This window comes from Rana temporaria, chromosome 4 (assembly GCF_905171775.1).
Source record: "Rana temporaria chromosome 4, aRanTem1.1, whole genome shotgun sequence".
Taxonomy (NCBI): domain Eukaryota; kingdom Metazoa; phylum Chordata; class Amphibia; order Anura; family Ranidae; genus Rana; species Rana temporaria.
This window is the reverse complement of record NC_053492.1, coordinates 405,818,941-405,837,221: the sequence shown is the minus strand read 5'-3', so window position 1 is coordinate 405,837,221 and position 18,281 is coordinate 405,818,941.

Here is an 18,281-nt window from a genome sequence, read left to right as displayed (position 1 = left end):
GAGGAGTTTTCCTGTGTTATTTTGTTGCCAATAAAGTGAGAGCAGTAGGTGCCTTGCTACAAACTACAAAAGTACCATATGTGATGACATAGACATCTCTCCCTGGGAATTTTCCAGTTTTACCTGACACTCATTATACAAGCCATTATTTCACTCTTATTCCAGGCTGTATATATAAGGACTGCCCCTATATGTGATACCTTTTTAATGGACTCTACAGGTTACTAACCACATGTAGTAACCTATCATATCACTCATAGCTGGGTTGATTTCATACCACAGCTCAAAGAATTTATAACACTGTTGGCCACACAGGGGCGACATTGTCCACATGTGGTCTGGACTTCTGCATATCCATGGGAAGATTTCTTAATGGACTTTGAATAGCGTCTAATTTCAAACCAGTCCTGGAACATGCCTTACCAAAGGATCCCCTTCAAGGAATCCTTAGTAGTAATTAGCCTTTGAGCTATACAATACCACTTTACAATATGGAGGCAATGTTATATGTTTTTTGATCTACCATAGTTGATATAGACTGTACCCCTCATTGGGGCACATACATTTATGAACATGCGCTAATACCTTTGTTTGTTCCCCTTTCTTTTTTTGAGAGAAGAGGTTGTTTATATAAATTCCCTGCAGCTGCCATGGTTTGTGTTTCTCTTAATAATTGGCCAATTATGATTTTATTAGATAGATAGAGGGTTTTGTATTGTTAAGATACTTGTGTTTAATAAAGCTATTTTCTTTTTGTCAGATCACTTCAGTAGGTCCTCTTACATTATATTTGCTTATGGATACAGCATACAGTGTATACATTTGAGGTTGAGCTCAGTCAGGTTTCTATTTATTTTTTCATACATGAACGCACCAACAGCTAATTTGAGTCTGTAAGTCTGTAACGTAAGCTTGTAATTAGTGTGTGTGTGTATAAAAAGGTCAATGAGTTTCTGGACTCCTGACAGACCCTTGCATCTTTCATCCAGCGCTGCACTGACATTTCGGGATTCTGAGTCATTGGGAAAGCAAAAGAATTGTCAAAGGATCTGTGGGAAAAGGTAGTAAAACTGCAAAGTAAAACCCAGTAAGGAGGCACTTCGCCAGAAGAAAGCCATTACTACACAAATGCCACAGATTATCCCACTTACAATAAGCCAAACAGCACAGAGACACAAAATTATTTGGAGTGATGAGACCAAAAATTAGATTTTTGGCTACAACCATAAACACTACAGTCAGAGATGAGTCAACAAGGCCTATGATGAAAGGTACACCATTCCTACTGTGAAACTCAGAGGTGGATTGCTGATGTTTTGGGGATGTGTGAGCTACAAAGGCACAGGAAATTTGGTCAAAATTGATGACGAGAAGAATGCAGTATGTTATCTAAAAATACTGGAGAAACTTTTGCATTCATCAGTCAGGAAGCTGTGCATGGGAAATTTCAACCTGACATTGATTCAAAACACAAGACCAAGTCGACCTGTCATTGGCTACAGCAGAATAAAGGGAAGGTTCTGGAGTGGCCATCTCAGTCTCCTGACCTCAATATCATTGAGCCACTCTGGGGAGATCTCAAACATGCAGTTCATGCAAGACAGCCCAAGAATTTACAGGAACTGGAGGCTTTTTGCCAAGAGGAATGGGCAGCTTTGTCATCTGAGAAGATAAAGAGCCTCACCCACAAATACCATGTCATTTATGTTAAAGGGGCAATACACAGTATTGAGAACTGGGGTATGTAAAATTTTGATCAGGGTCATTTGGGTAGTTCCTGTTGCTATTATGATTTAAAAAGAGTAAACACAGTTGATTGATAATAAATGGCTTCCGCCAAACACTAACCATGAGTGAAAGAAACGTTTTTGGGCCTGATTTACTATGCTCTGTGCGCTGCGCTGGTTAATGCCTTAATTAGTGCGCCGGGTGGAGGCTTAATTGGGCGCATGAACCAGCGTAGCAGCCGGCGCATTGAAAGTAATATGTAAAGCCGCGCCGAACTCCCTATAGAAGTCTATGGGAGAAATCAAAAGTGTTCATTTTAAAGGCTAATCTGCTAGTTTTGTCCTAAAAAGTGTTTGGGGACCTCAGTCCTGCCCCAGGGGACATGTATCAATGTTTTTCAAATTTTTTAAAACGGCCGTTTTTTCGGGAGCAGTGAAATTAATAATTCTTAAAGTGAAACAATAAAAGTGAAATATTCCTTTAAATTTCGTACCTAGGGGGGGTGTAATGTCAGCATGTGAAATAGCGCATTTTTCCCGCACTTAGAACTGCCCCTGCACAAAATGACATTCAGAAGGAAAAAAGTCATTTAAAAATTCACACGCGGCTATAATGAATTGTCGGCTCTGACAATTCTAAAGGGATTCATTCATAAAACAAACAAAAAAATGTGTAGGGGTTCCCCCAAATTCAATTACCAGGCCCTTCAGGTCTGGAATGGATATTAAGGGGAACCCCGCCGTAAAAACCAAAAAAAAAAAGACGTGCGGTTCCCGGCAAATATCCATTCCAGGCCCTTCAGGTCTGGTGTGGATTTTAAGGGGAACTCCACCCCAAATTGAAAAAAAAAATGGCGTGGAGTCCCCCTAAAAATCCACACCAGACCCTTATCCGAGCACGTTGACCTGGCCGGCCGCAGAAAAGAGGGGGGGACAGAGTGCGGCCCCCCCCCCTCTCCTGAACCGCACCAGGCCACATGCCCTCAACATGGGGAGGATGTCCCCATGTTGATGGGGACAAGGGCCTCATCCCCACAACCCTTGCCCGGTGGTTGTGGGGGTCTGCGGGCGGGGGGCTTATCAGAATCTGGAAGACCCCTTTAACAAAGGGGACCCCCAGATCCTGCCCCCCCCCTATGTGAAATGGTAATGGGGTACATTGTACCTCTACCATTTCACCCCCCAAAAAAATGTCAAAGTGTTAAAAATGACAGTAGCCGGTTTTTGACAAATCTTTTAATAAAATCTTCTTTTCTTCTTTCCTTCGGGTTTCTTCCGCTGCTTCTTTCTTGGGTCTTCTCGTCCACATCTTGCCCGACGTGTTCTTCTATCTTCTCCGTCCGTCCTTCAGCCTTCTGGTCCCGCATCTTGCCCGTTGTCTTCTCCTGTCTTCTTCTCCGTCCGTCCGCCAGCCTCCTCGTCCGCATCTTGTGTCTTCTCCGGTCTTCTTCTCGGTCCGCCAGCCTTCTCGTCCACATCTTTTTCTTCCCCGGACTCAGCGTTTGAATTTGATTTGGCCGCCGTGTTGCGCTCCTGGGACCCACCCCCCTCTGACGCCACAAGTAAACTCCTTAGAAGGTCATGTGCGTCAGAGGGGGGCGGGGTCACAGAGCGTCACACAGCGGGGTAATTCAATTTCAAACGCGCCGCCCGGAGAAGAAGTTGCCGCCGTGTCACACTCATGTGACCCCGCCCCCCTCTGACGCACATATGCCACACGCGGACTTTCACATGATTTTACCTGTGGCGTCAGAGGGGGGCGGGTCCCAGGAGCGGGAACACGGCGGCCAAATCAAATTCAAACGCTGAGTCCGGGGAAGAAAAAGATGTGGACGAGAAGGCTGGCGGACCGAGAAGAAGACCGGAGAAGACACAAGATGCGGACGAGGAGGCTGGCGGACGGACGGAGAAGAAGACAGGAGAAGACGTCGGGCAAGATGCGGGACCAGAAGGCTGAAGAACGGACGGAGAAGATAGAAGAACACGTCGGGCAAGATGTGGACGAGAAGACCCAAGAAAGAAGCAGCGGAAGAAACCCGAAGGAAAGAAGAAAAGAAGATTTTATTAAAAGATTTGTCAAAAACCGGCTACTGTCATTTTTAACACTTTGACATTTTTTTTGGGGTGAAATGGTAGAGGTACAATGTACCCCATTACCATTTCACATAGGGGGGGGGGCCAGGATCTGGGGGTCCCCTTTGTTAAAGGGGTCTTCCAGATTCTGATAAGCCCCCCGCCCGCAGACCCCCACAACCACCGGGCAAGGGTTGTGGGGATGAGGCCCTTGTCCCCATCAACATGGGGACATCCTCCCCATGTTGAGGGCATGTGGCCTGGTGCGGTTCAGGAGAGGGGGGGGCCGCACTCTGTCCCCCCCTCTTTTCTGCGGCCGGCCAGGTCAACGTGCTCGGATAAGGGTCTGGTGTGGATTTTTAGGGTGACTCCACGCCATTTTTTTTCAATTTGGGGTGGAGTTCCCCTTAAAATCCACACCAGACCTGAAGGGTCTGGTATGGATATTTGGGGGGACCCCACGCCATTTTTTGGGGGGGTTTTACGGCGGGGTTCCCCTTAATATCCATTCCAGACCTGAAGGGCCTGGTAATTTAATTTGGAGGGACCCACGTTTTTTTTTTTTTTTTTTTATTATTTTAAATGAGCAATGACTGTATTCCTTATAGCCACGAGTACTTTAAACTTCCTTTTTTTTGTTTCACTTCAGAAATGACATCTTGTACAGGGACAGTTCTAAGCACGGGAAACATGCGTGTACCCCCCTCCCCCCCTGTATGAAATTTAAAGGAATATTTCACTTTTATTATTTCACTTTAACCACTTCCATACCGCGCCTATTCTGGCACTTCTCTCCTTCATGTAAAAATTATATTTTGTTCCTGGGAAATTAATCAGGACCCCCAAACATTATATATAATTTTTTAACAGACACCCTAGGGAATAAAGTTAGCGGTCATTTTTTATTTGATTTCCAACGGTATTTGCGCAATAATTTTTCTAACGCCTTTTTTTTGGCCCAAAAAAAAAACACGGTTCATGAATGTAAAAAAAAAAAAACAGTAAAGTTAGCCCAATTTTTATGGATAATGTTAAAGATGATGTTACACCGAGTAAATAGATACCTAACTTGTCACGCTTTAATATTGTACACACTCATGGAATGGCGCCAAACTTCGGGACATAAAAATATCCATAGGCGATGCTTGTTTTTTTTTTACAGGTGACCAGTTCAGAGTTACAGAGGAGGTCTAGGGCTAGAATTATTGCTCTCGCTCTAACGCACGCGTCAATACCTCACATGTGTGGTTTGAATGGTGTTTACATATGTGGGCGGGACTTACATGCATATTTGCTTCTGAGTGCGAGCTTCTAGGGACAGGGGCGTTATTTTATTTTTTTGTTTGTTTTTTTTACCTCATATTTTTATTCTTGCATTTTTTTGACACTTTTTTTTGATTTTGGATCACTTTTCTTCCTATTACAAGGAATGTAAACATCCCTTGTAATAGGACTAGTGTGTGACAGGTCCTCTTTATGGAGAGAGGCGGGGTCAATAAGGCTGGAAAGCATGGTATTGAAAAAAAAAAAAAAAGATCTCATGCTTTCAGCTGCAATCATGTTCGTTCAGCACAGTGGTGTAGTGTATAGCACTTTGACCTAGCAGCAAAAGAGTCGTTGGTTTGAATCCCGCCCATGACAGCATCTGCATGGAGTTTGCATGTTCTCCCTGTGCCTGCGTGGGTTTCCTCCCACAATATAAAAACAGGCTGTAAATCGGATCCGGTCTAAATAAGCCCTAATATGCAGTAGTATATTTAGGTTTTGTTCTGCCCTAGGCCTGACTACATATCTGCACCTCCTAATAGAAAAATGACCCACCCCTTCCTGTCAAGGTCACACCCTGTTTTTGTATGACCCGCCCAGGAATTTTCAGGGGACCCACACACTAGTTCTGGGGGGGCACTGGATTCCCTTAACCACTTCCATACCAGGCACTTACGCACCTTCCCGCCCAAGCCAATTTTCAGCTTTCAACACTGTCGCACTTTGAATGGCAATTGCGCGGTCATACAACACTGTACCCAAACAAAATTGGCGTCCTTTTTCCCCCACAAATAGAGCTTTCTTTTGTTGTTATTTGATCACCTCTGCGATTTTTTTTTTTGCGCAACAACTAAAAAAAGACTGCAAATTTTGAAACAAAAAAACGTTTTTATTTTTTTAGGTTAATTTTTTTGTAAATAAGTTTTTCTCTTTCAATTACGGGCACTGATATGGCGGCACTGATGGGCACCGATGAGATGGCACTGATGGACATCGATGAGGTAGTACTGATGGGCACAGATGAGGTGGCATTGATTGGCGGCGCTGGTATGCGGCACTGATGGGCACTCATAGGCGGCACTGATGGGCACTCATGGGCGGCACAGATGGGCACTCATGGGCGGCACTTATGGATAATTATGGGTGGCACAGGTGGGCACTGATAGGTGGGCACTGTGCATGGATGGGCACTGTGGGGTGGCACTGATGGACACTGTGGGGTGGCACTGATGGACACTGTGGGGTGGCACTGATTTTCCCAGGTTGCCAGTCAGTGCCCATTTGTGGGCACTGATTGGCATCTTTTTTCTTTTTTTTTAATGCTTTTTGTTTTTTTTCCCATATTTTTTTTTTTTGCCCACCCTGGTGGTCCAGGGTGGGCATCCCTGGTGGTCCAGTGTGGGCATCCCTGGTGGTCCAGTGTGGTGATCCGAGGGGGGGCTGCGCTGATAAACAATCAGCGCGAACGCCCCCTGTCAGGAGAGCCGCCGATCGGCTCTCCTATACTCGCGTCTGTCAGACGCGAGTGAGGAAGAGCCATCGATGGCTCTTCCTGTTTACATTGTGATCAGCCGTGATTGGACACGGCTGATCACGTGGTAAAGAGTCTCCGTCTCCGTGAGAGACTCTTTACCGAGATCGGAGATGCAGGGTGTCAGACTGACACCCCGCATCACCGATCGCCGCGCTGCGTGCCCCCACAGGCGCGCGCGGCATGAAATCCTGCAGGACGTCCTGTCAGGATTGTGTAACCACTTCCCGGACGTAAATCGGCCATAGGCTGGGCGGGAAGTGGTTAATTTGCATAGTTTTTCTCTCACTTCCTGTTTGGCTATGGGGCAGGAAGTGAAGGCAAATCTCCCCAATTGGACACAGATAATACAAAATAAACTGACAGGGCCTATAACCCTCCCTCACTCTATCCAAAATTAAAGAAAATAAAACTTGTTGATTATAGTTCTTGTCAGGGGCGGACTGACCATTGAGTCACTCGGGCACTGCCCGAGGGCCCCATGCCACTAGGGGGCCCCATCCGGGTTGCCAGGCTCAGTAAAACCAGGGACAGTATGTAAAAATCTGTGTTTTTTTTAGATCTGTCCCTGATATGTCCGAAAATGACATGCTTTTAATGTGAATATCCCAAGATTTTAGTTGCCCGCCTCTGCACTACCTCCTGGCGTGGTGGCCATCTGTAAGCCAGAGGGGCCCCATAATCTTCTATTGCCCGGGGGCCCCATGAGTTGTCAGTCCGCCCCTGGTTCTAGCTTAAGCACAAATTTCATAGAGTTTTAGTGAGAGCCCTAAGAAAATATAACCATGCCAATAGGCCAGGATACAGCGTTGCTAATATGTAGGAATGTGTGTGTTAGAGCACCCCACCCAATGTTAACTAAAAAATTATTAATTTGCAAATAAGTATTATCTGCTCATTTTTTTGGGGATGTCTGCACCCCTGATAGTGACAACATTTGTGAGGTGTCTTCACCCTTTCTAATTCATTCACTTCCTGTCACATAGCCAAACAGGAAGTGAGGGTAAAACCTTACTAATATCTTTTCTTGGGGACACAGAGATCAATCTAAATAGTTTCCCATTATGTAAATTGCACTCTAGCATTTTGCTGTGTACACCTCAAATTATTAGGGATCTTGGACTTTGGGGTCCATTTACTAAAGGCAAATCCACTTTGCACTACAAGTGCAAAGCAAGGAAGAAAGAAAACAAAACAACTTTGCTTCTACAGGATTGGATGTTAAAACCATCAGTGCTTCCTCTCTGATTTTCAGCAACTATGCTTGTACTGCAGAGTGGCTTTGCCTTTACTAAACCCCAAACTAAATAATCATTTGGGGCAGGGATCCTCAAACTACGGCCCTCCAGCTGTTGTAGAACTACACATCCCATGAGGCCTTGTAATGCACTGACATTCACAGACATGACTAGGCATGATGGGAATTGTAGTTCCTGAACAACTGGAGGGCCGTAGTTTGAAGACCCATGATTTGGGGTGTACACAGCAGTGCTGGAGTGCAATTTGCTTAATGGGGACACTAGTTAGATTGACCTGTGTCCCCAAGAAATGACACTGGTAGGGTTTTAACCTCACTTCCTGTTCAGCTGTGTGACAGGAAGTGAAGCCAATTTTAAGAAAAGGGACACAAAGCTCAACCCAAAAATAAAAAAACACAAAGCAGGGGTTCTAACACTCACTTGGCTTCCCTCAAACACCCACAATTTGAATAGGATTGCCTTGCGCTAGATCTAAGCACAGTGCTGTAAATCAGCACGTCAAGCCTGTCCACCAATAGCAAACCCCCCCCCCACACAGGCCATGTTTGCAGGTTTTCCTTCATCTTGCACATGTGCTTTAAAAGACAGTCTGGACAGCAATTCTTTATAAGAGAAATCCACAAAACATGTCCTGTCGGGGGTACTTGAGGGCTGAGGACCACTGCAGAAAAAAGAAAATACTTACCAGTTTTGTCTTTAAAGTCATGGAGAATAAACATGGCAAACATTTCATGATTACACACCAGGAAAGAAGCTTAGACAAAAATCACACATAATTTGTTAGGCCCAAACCGATTTCAGCTGCAGCTGTCAACATATGTAGCATGAAAAAGTAACAAAAGACAAACTTAACAATTTTAAAGTCATTTTTATTGGTCAACAAAACAAGGAAAGCAAAAAAAGACAAACAAACACAAACAAAAATACATTTCAAAATTCAAAATAACCATAGCTTTAACATCTTCACACATTTTTCATAAAATAAGGCCACATAGAAAAATACATCAAAGTGAACATCATTTAAAAATAAACCAAAACCATTGGCAAAACAAAACCCATGCAACAAACCACATTTGTGTTTAGCAACAGCATTTCTGCCAGCCTGCCCCTTCTGAGGGCAGCTGAGGACTGATCGATCCCTGCTTTTTATAACAGTGGTAGTAATGAAGCAATTGAAATCACATGAACAAATTGCAGTCTCTAGTTTGGGTGAGCTTGTAATTGGGCACACCTGCAATTAACCCAAACCACGCTCTATGAGCATCCAAGTGTTTTTCACCTTTTAAAAAGAAAGGATAATTTTTTTCTAAGTGTTTGAGCATGCTCAGTTCATCACACATGTAGGAACCAAGCTGCAATGGAATGAGAGCTTTTTTTTTTTTTTCCCCTGATCTGATGCTTTCCAGCCTGAAGGGGAGGTGTTAAAGACAGAAGTAAACACGCACATTTAATAATCTATTTGTGGGAAAAAAAAGGTTGCCAATTTGCTTGAAATTCCCCATAGGCGACCTTTTTTTTTCTTCAGGTTACCAGTTTATAGTTACAAAGAAGGTCTAGTGCTAAAAGTCTTGCTCTCGCTCTAACGCACGCGTCAATACCTCACATGTGTGGTTTGAACGATGTTTATATATGTGGGCGGGACTTGCGTAAGTCCCGCCCACATATGTAAACACCGTTCAAACCACACATGTGAGGTAGTGACGCATGCGTTAGAGCGAGAGTAATACTTTTAGCACTAGACTTTCTCTGTAGCTATAAACTGGTAACCTGAGAAAAAAAAAAAAAGTCGCCTATGGGGATTTTTTTAAGTAATGAATTTTGGCCCCATTCCAGGCGTGTTTTCAATAGTAAAGCGTGACATGTAAGGTATCTATTTACTCGGTGTAACATCATCTTTCACATTATCACCAAAAATTGGGCTAACTTTAGTGTTTTGTGAATTTTTCGAGCTATAACCAAAAATAGAGCGACAATTTAAAAAACCAAAAAGAGTAATTTTGACTTTTTGCTATAATAAATATCCCCTAAAATATATATTAAAAAAAAAAAATCCCTCAGTTTAGGCCGATACATATTCTACATCTTTTTGGTTCCCAAAAACTCGCAATTAGCGTTTATTGATTGGTTTTGGCAAAAGTCTCCAAAATATGGCATTTTTGTTGTATTTTTTATTTAACAAGTTATTGCGGCGATCAGCGATTTTTATCGGTACTGCGACATTATGGCGGACACATCGGACACTTTTTTGTAACCATTGGCATTTTTCTAGCGATCAGTGCTGTAAAAATGCATTGCTTACTCTAAAAATGCCACTGGCAGGGAAGGGGTTAACACTAGGTGCGAGGGAGGGGTTAAATATGTTCCCTGGGTGTGTTCTAACTGAAGGGGGGGGGAAGACTGACATGGGTAAATGACAGATCGCTGTTCATGAAGGGGAACTCCAGACCCAAAAAGCTTCCAGCTCCTCCCAGTTTGGTCATTCAACTTCCTGCTGGAGTAGTGAGAAGACCTGTCTTCCAGAGCTCCTGTGTTCCAGAGGATCCAGCCACCAGGACCAGCCTCCAGCCCCAGCCCCAGCCCCCAGCCCCTGGCCCCGGAAGAGGGGAGGGATGGCCTCCCTCAGCCCAGGTGAAGGACCAGCATCCGGCCTCCGAAGTAACCAGCAGCACCTGCCCTCCTCCAGCCAGACGAAGATCAGCAGGGATGACCGCCTCTTCCTGGGCACCCAGCAGGGTCTCTCGGACTGGACCACCACACTACCAGGTGAGACTGAGGCCAAAGCCAGGAAGAGGTGTGATAAGATCAAGTCCCTGCTGGTTAGGATAGCCCAGGCCTGCGTGGAAAAAATGTCAGCTCTCGCAGGCCTGAGGGACAAGAGGGACAGGTGCTCCAGCAGTAAGAGGTCGGAGTACAGGGAGGCCATTAACACCCACCGGCTGCAGGTGAAGGAAATTTGGGACTATATTGGGGGATTTTGTGAACGTGGGGCTGGAGAAGTTGCTTTCCTTGAGGAGCTCAGGAAGACCCTCCAGCAGGCCAACCAATCAGGAAGTCAGACGGCAAGGAGGAGCAGCGGGCGGTCGGGGTCCCAACCCTCCAAGCAGCCGGGGAAGTCAGGAGAGCCTGGGTGTAGTGGGGGGGGTGGAAGCTCTGGTGGTGCAGGGCCCAGTAAGGCCATAAAACCTGGGGAGGGCTCCCGAGAGCCGATCCCTCGGTCCGTGAAAAAAGGGGCTGGGGGGTTGGCTATGACAGGGGAGCCCAGTGATCCAGGAGGCCGCAGGGCCCAGGCGCCGCCGGAGGTACCCCCCCGGTGTCTTCGGGTCAGCATGCCCAGGCTCCCTCAGGATGGTCACGCTGCCACAGCTGGGGCCCACCATGTGCCGGCCTCCATGACCCCTCAGCGTGCAGTAGAGCGGGATGATCTGGCAGTGAAAGTGTCAGGGACTGCTCCTGCAGCTGCTATGTCACCGGGAGAGAGGCAGGTACATGGTGGAGGTATAATAACAAAGTCAGCTTCAGGCAAACAGCTGGTGTGTAGTGTGACCAAGATGGCGCCGGCTGCTGGGGGAGGAGCAGCTGAGGCCACATTCCCCAGTGGGAACCAACCCCTTTTCAGGGAAGGGGGATGTGGCCAGCTCCCATCCAGTGCTCGGGACCCGGAAGTGACCGCCCGCGAACCGGAAGTGCACCCCCCGCGAACCGGAAGTGCACCCCCCGCGACCGGAAGTGCACCCCCCGCGACCGGAAGTGCACCCCCCGCGACCGGAAGTGCACCCCCCGCGACCGGAAGTGACCCCCCACGATCAGAACTGCCCCCCTGCGAATCTGCGGCTGGTGTCACCGGCTTGGAGGACCTGGGGGATGAGAGGCCGGGGGTGCGGGGGTGCCTAGTCCCGGATGCTGCAGCAGGCACCTCCAGGCACCCCCGGCAAGTAATGGACAGCATGGACGGTAATATGGACGGTAACATGGACGGTAAGCTGCCACCCCCCCCAGGTCCCCATGGACATTACCACAAGCCCCGAGGGGCTCCCTGCAGGACAGGCGGGGTGGGGGGAATGTCAGGTGGGACCCCTCCCGGTGGACTGTGCAGCTTATGACTTTATCCGGCAGTTGGAGGGGTCCCAGGGGGGCATCCCCCCAATACGGGTTGAGTCCCAAGGGGCTGGTGAGGTCGCAGAGGGGTCTGGTTGGGGGAGTTTGGTGGGGGAGGTACCCCCCTCTGCTGTGGCCCCAGGGGGGGAGGGGCCTGTAGTCAGGCCAAGGGTGGTGGGTCAGGGGGGTCAAGGTAGTTCAGTGGGGGTGGGTGCAACACCACCGGCAGGGATGGGGGCCCCCCCGTTCCCCCCCACTTCTGGGGGTGCTGAGGGGGGTGCCCCGCTTCCGGAGAACATCTTTCGGGGGTCTCCGGAGGCCAACTTATTATCTGCCCTAAAGGGGGGTCGCTCTTTCGCCCAGGTGGCGGGCTCTCGTGCCCCTCTGGACCACCTGTACAGCCGGTTTGGCGCCCAGAATTTCCGCGCCCCCCCTGCTGACCAGGAGAGGACGCAGGGGTCGGCGTGGACGAGGGGTACAGGTGGTCCAGAGAGGAGGCGTAGGAATGTTGTCCAGCTTCGGTACGAGGGTCCGGACCCCTGCCCCGCCCGAGGGGAGGTGGTGGACCTGGTACTCTCCTTGGGTTTTGGGGTGGGTGACCTTTTTGCGGTCATCCATCCCACCAACACACGGGAGTTTGACATCAGTTTTGTCACTCCCGTGTGTATGGAACGCTTCATCACCAGCTTTGGGCTGGTGAGGGGCGTTGACCCTTGGAAGAAGTACAGGCTCATTCCCATCTCCAGGCAGGAGGAGGTAAAGAACATCACCATCCTGGTGAGGAATGAGTCGCTCCCTCCGGAGGACATTGCCACCTGGCTTGGGAGGTACGGGCAGTTGCAAACCCCCCTGAGAAAGAACCTCGATGAGCGCGGGGTCTGGACCGGGGCTTGGTTGGCCAGGATCCGGCTTAAGAGGGAGGGCAACAGTGTTGCCCACCTCCCTGGCAGCGCCTTCCTGGGCAGAGACCGGATCCTGGCCTTCTACCCGGGACAGCCCCGTCGTTGCTTCAAGTGCGGCAGCCCGACCCACATGAGCTCGGACTGCACGGTGGTCAGATGTGGCCGGTGCCACGAGTTTGGCCACCAGTCCGAGTCATGTGGGAAGATATGCTGCAATTTGTGTGGTGAGATGGGGCACCCATTCAGTCGGTGCCCCAAAGCATATCGGGGTTCTTCCTCAGGGGGGGGACCTCCCGGGCCGGGAGCGGCCGAAGCCCCCCCGGCGAGTGATGGCCGGGGGGGTGGGGATCCTGGGGCCCCTAATGCCCCTCCGGAGGGACCAACAGGCCCACAGCCTCAAAGAAGGCGGAGCAGGCGTGGGCGAGGGGCTCCCCCCCCGGGAGATACGGGCTCAGTTGGCCAGGAGGCTCCCGATCCTCCGGAAGGCGAAGCCGGTGGGGAGGAGTCGGGGAGGCCTGGGGGTCCCGGGCCTGAGGGTCCGGGGCCCCGGCTTTCCCCTCCTTTAGTTGCAGGGCCGATCCCCCCCCCTCCACCTGTTCTATCTGCCTCCCCATGCAGCCCCCCCTCATCTTCCCCTCCCCGTCCCCCCCCCCCCCTCGTCCCCCCCCTCCCAAGTCCCGTCTCCCCCCTCCCCCTTCTTCTGCCGATCCCCTTTCTGTCCCCCCCCCTGTCTCTGGCCCCCCTCCTGCCTCTCCCATCCCCCCCCCTTCTGGACCCAAAGTCTCCTCTGGCCTTGTGGCCATGGAGACGGAAGCTGCTCGAGCCTCATCTAAGAGGGAAATCTCGAGCAGCGGGTCCGAGGAGGGGGGTGGCGTAGTCACCTCAGAGAGATGGCAGGAGTGGGAGCAGGTGAGACGCAGGAAGAAGGGGAAGGCTGTAAAATCTGGGGGCGGGAGGTCCCCTGTGAAGGGTGGGGTTCCCCCAGGGGCACGAAGTGGGGTGTCCCTGGGGAACCCGTTTGGTGTCCTCTCCTCCTCCTCGGACTCAGAGGAGGAGGAGGGAGTGTAAATATGTAAATATGTTTTGGTGTTTGTAGTATGAAGGAGAACGTGACCCTTTCAATCATTTTGATGGCGGTACCCTCTCCAATACGGCTTGCGACCATTAATGTCGCAAGTATTCGTTCTGCACGAGCTCGTTTTATGGCCTTTGATTTTCTCAGCCGTGTTGAAGCTGACATTTTGTTTTTGCAGGAGACCTGGCTGGCATCTGTGGCAGAGATGCATCTAGCAAAGAGGGAGTGGAGATGTGGGCCCTCCCTCTGGTCTCTTGCGGCCGAGCCCTGCAGTGGTGTTGCGGTCCTTTTTAAGACTGGTTCGGTGGCTTGCCGGCGAGTGATTGAAGTGGAGATTGGTAGATGTCTGGTGGTGGACGCTGTCGTGAGGGGGCAATTCCTCCGGCTCATTAATTTTTATGGGCCTCAAACCAAGAGGGAGAGGAAGAGCCTCCTTACGGCGGTTAAGCCTTATCTTTTTACATCCCAGCAGGTGATCTTTGGTGGTGACTTCAATATGATCACTAGGCCCAAAGACCGGGCAGGTGCCGCCAACCCTCTGGGATATGATAGTACTTTTTTGAATAGCGTAGTGAGGGAGGCCGGGTTGGTGGATGTGCACGTTCGTCACCTCCCCAACCTCACTGGTTTCACATTTTCCCGAGGTAGTTCTAAGAGTAGATTAGATAGGTTTTTTTTAAAGGGGGACTCTGCTTGCTCGGCTCCAGAGCTGCAGTCGGTGGAGTTCTCCGATCACTGTATGGTATCTGTGGCCCTGAATGTCGCCGACACTCCTCAGAAAGGGAGGGGTATGTGGCGCCTGAATGGGTCGCTACTGGAGGATCCTGAGGTTAGGGAAGCCTATGAGGTTTTCTTCCTGGACCAGACCTCGCTCCTTGAGGGCAACTGCTCCCGCCTTGAATGGTGGGAAGTAGTTAAAAAGAGGTCTGGTGACTTTTTCCGGGAAATCTCTGGGTACAGGGCAGCTTCCAAGTACCAGGCCTACCAGAGACTACGCAGGCAGCTTGACCGCCTGGTGTCCTCTGGGGGCTCTCGGGAACAGATATCCGGTCTGAAGGCGCAGATGAAGGAGTGTCAGTACGACCGTCTCGCCTCCCTGGTTTTTGAGAGGGATTATGGGAAGTTTATCTCTCCTGATCCCTACAGGAGCTGTGGTGAGGCGGCGAGTTCGAAGGTCGTACACGGCCTGAAGGATGCCTCGGGATCTCTGGTCCGGTCCAGATCGGGGATCCTGGGTGTCGTCAGAGACCACTTTTCGGACCTCCTGAAGAAGCGGCCTCTAGACATGGAGAAAGTCAGGGAATTCCTTGATGAGACCCCACTGGAAGTGGGGTCTGACCTTCCTGACTCTCTGACAGAAGAGATCTCGGTGGCTGAAGTCGAGCAGGCTATCAGCTCTTTAGCATCTAAAAAGTCGCCTGGGCCCGATGGGCTCACGGCAGAGTTTTACAAAACCTTTAAGAGCCTCTTGGCTCCTCATTTGAGGGACGTGTACCGTGAATGTTTGGCCTGTGGCCTGCTGCCTCCCTCAATGAGAAGGTCAGCTCTGATCCTTCTGTCAAAGGGAAAAGACCCGTCTGTGGTGGAGAATTGGCGTCCGATCGCCCTTCTTACCACAGATAGGAAGATACTGGCAAAGATCTTGTTTACACGTCTGTCTGCTTTGGCGGGCAGGATGCTGTCTCCCTCTCAGCACTGCACAATTCCTGGCCGGGGCACTTTTGGTGCCGTCCTGAACGTCCGGGAGGCTGTGGAAAGGTGCAGGGCTGATGGCAGCGAGCGGTATCTGCTTGCACTGGATCAGGCTAAGGCGTTTGATCGGGTGAACCATGAGTACCTTTGGCTGCTTCTGAGGAGATACGGTCTGCCTGATCAATTTGTTGATTGGCTACAGGTATTGTATAGGGGAGCTGAGAGCTTCCCTCTTGTCAACGGTTGGGTGGGTCGGGCCTTTGCTGTGGACTCTGGCGTCCGGCAGGGCTGCCCGTTGAGCCCCCTCCTGTACGTCTTTGCGGTTGACCCCTTCGTAAGGAGGCTAGACTGCGAGCGTCTTGTGGGGGTTCCGGTGGGACCTGTCGGGAGTCCGGTTTCGGCAGTGAAGGTCGTGGCCTACGCGGATGACGTCTCGGTGGTGGTGTCTGGTCGTGAGGAGGCCCATTATGTGGAATCCCAGATCGGGTGCTACTCTGAGGCGTCAGGTTCGCTGGTCAATTGGGACAAGAGTGAAGTTTTCTGGATGGGGAAGGAGGGGGAGCAGTTCCCCCTTCCGGACGTGTTCCCCACGCCCGTACCAGAGATTCGAGTACTCGGCATTCATTTCGGCCCGGGTGATTATCCCAAGCTAAATTGGGAGCGCAGGCTGGTGAGTGCCACTCGGAAGGTGAAGGCCTGGAAAGGTTGGAAACTTTCCCTGAGGGAAAGGGTATGCTTGGTCAAGACGTACTTACTGCCTGAGTTTCTCTTTGTGAGCTACGTGTGTCTTTTGCCAGCATCTCTCTATGCTCGGGTCTCTGGTCTGTTCTTCCTGCTGTTGTGGGGAAACAGACTGAACCTGATCAAGAGGGAGGTCACATACCGCCAGCGAAGGCAAGGAGGGTTGGACATGGTCAACCCGGTGGTGTTCTTCATCATCATTTTTGTAAAGTACAACTTGCAGTCCATCTTTGTGGACACACCTTCCTGGTGGGAATGTTCATGCAAGGACTGGCTCTTGCTGTTCCTGAGGAGGTGGGGGGAGGGGGGGAGGCCCGGCGATCTGAGGAGATCGCATGGGTATCTCCCATCCTACGTCCCCCTGGCATTGAAGGCACTGAGGCAGTGGCGGATAACTGCCCTTGAGGTGGGCTCTCTGGGTCGGCGTGAGCTGTACCTGAGGGTCATGGCCTCGGACATTTTGAAGCCCCTGTCTTTAAGGGACTGTCCTGAGAGGGTCCTCACGGAGGGGTTAGCCCTCTTGAATTCTTCCAGAATTCCAAACAAGTTTTGGGATCTTGCATGGAGGTCGTTCCATGGACGACTGTACGTCCGTGCAAATCTCATATATCTGAACCTAGGGGACAGGGGCTGTCCCCGACGGGAATGTGGAGGGACATTGGAGACCATGGACCATTTTCTGGTCCAATGTCCCTTCAACATGGAGGTTCTTACGGGGGTAGGGGGTGCCATTGGCTACCCCCGCCTTCCGGCCCTGACCTATGCTGAGCGGGTGTATGGTGACTTCGGGGTCCGCAGGGGTTTTGAGTTATCGTCACTTTATTTAGTCAGCGTAGTTGTGCTTTACTACACTTGGCACGCTCGGTGTTTGGTGTCCACTAGGGACAAAATCCTGTCTGTGCATGAGGTGGTGGGCGATATCTTTCGGGAGTTGGTGAAGGTGCGGGATCTGGAAAGGAGCAGGGTCGGGCCTGAGAGGTGTGCCCATTTATGGAGGGGGTTCCTCTTCCAGCCCCCTTAGGCCATGACCCTGCCCCTCTCCATGGGTAGGGGCAACTTTCCTTTCTCACCCCCCTTAGATTTTGTTTATAGTTTATTTTTGAAATAAGGCTACAGACATGTCTGATTATCATGTTCTCGCTCATACGTGGGTTGTAGGTATTTGTTGTTCTGGTGGTGGGGTGTGTTGTGGGTTGGCGATGATCTGGACAGTAGTGGTTTTTATGGACTTTAATATTTCCCTACTGTACCAGTGAGCCGTTTTAAGTTGGTTTTGTTCTTTTTTTTTTTTGGCAATGATCTGGACAAGCTTTTTCTGATGGACTGTAAAGACTTTTTCTTGTACCAGTGAGCCTGTTGTAAATACCCGTTCTAATGTTGTTGTGTTTTTTTTTTTTTTTTTGTTTTTTTTTTGCAGTTATTTTCTTGGAGGGTGGTATGATGGTTTGTGTGTGTTGTTTGTTTTGTGTTATTTAGTTTATTTTGTATATTAACTTTTTTATGGTCGTAGTTTAAAAAAATAAAAATCTCCAGACCCAAAAAAAAAAAATGTGGGTTCCCCTTCAGGTGCATACCAGGCTCTTAGGCTTGGTCTGGAACATAAGGGGTTAAACCCGCGCCGAAAATCAGCGTGGGGTTCCCCCCAAGATCCAAACCAAGCCCTCATCCCAGGCACGCAGTCTGGCCGGACAGGAATGGGGGCGGGGAGGAGCGAGCGCCCCCCCCCTCCTGAGCTGTACCGGACCGCATGCCCTCAACATGGGGGAGTGTGTGCTGTGGGGGAGGGGGGCACTGCCCCCCCCCACCCCAAAGCACTCTTGTCCCCATGTCGATAGGGACAAGAGCCTCTTCCCGACAACCCTGGCCGTTGGTTGTCGGGGTATGCGGGCGGGGGGCTTATCAGAATCTGAGAGGCCCCTG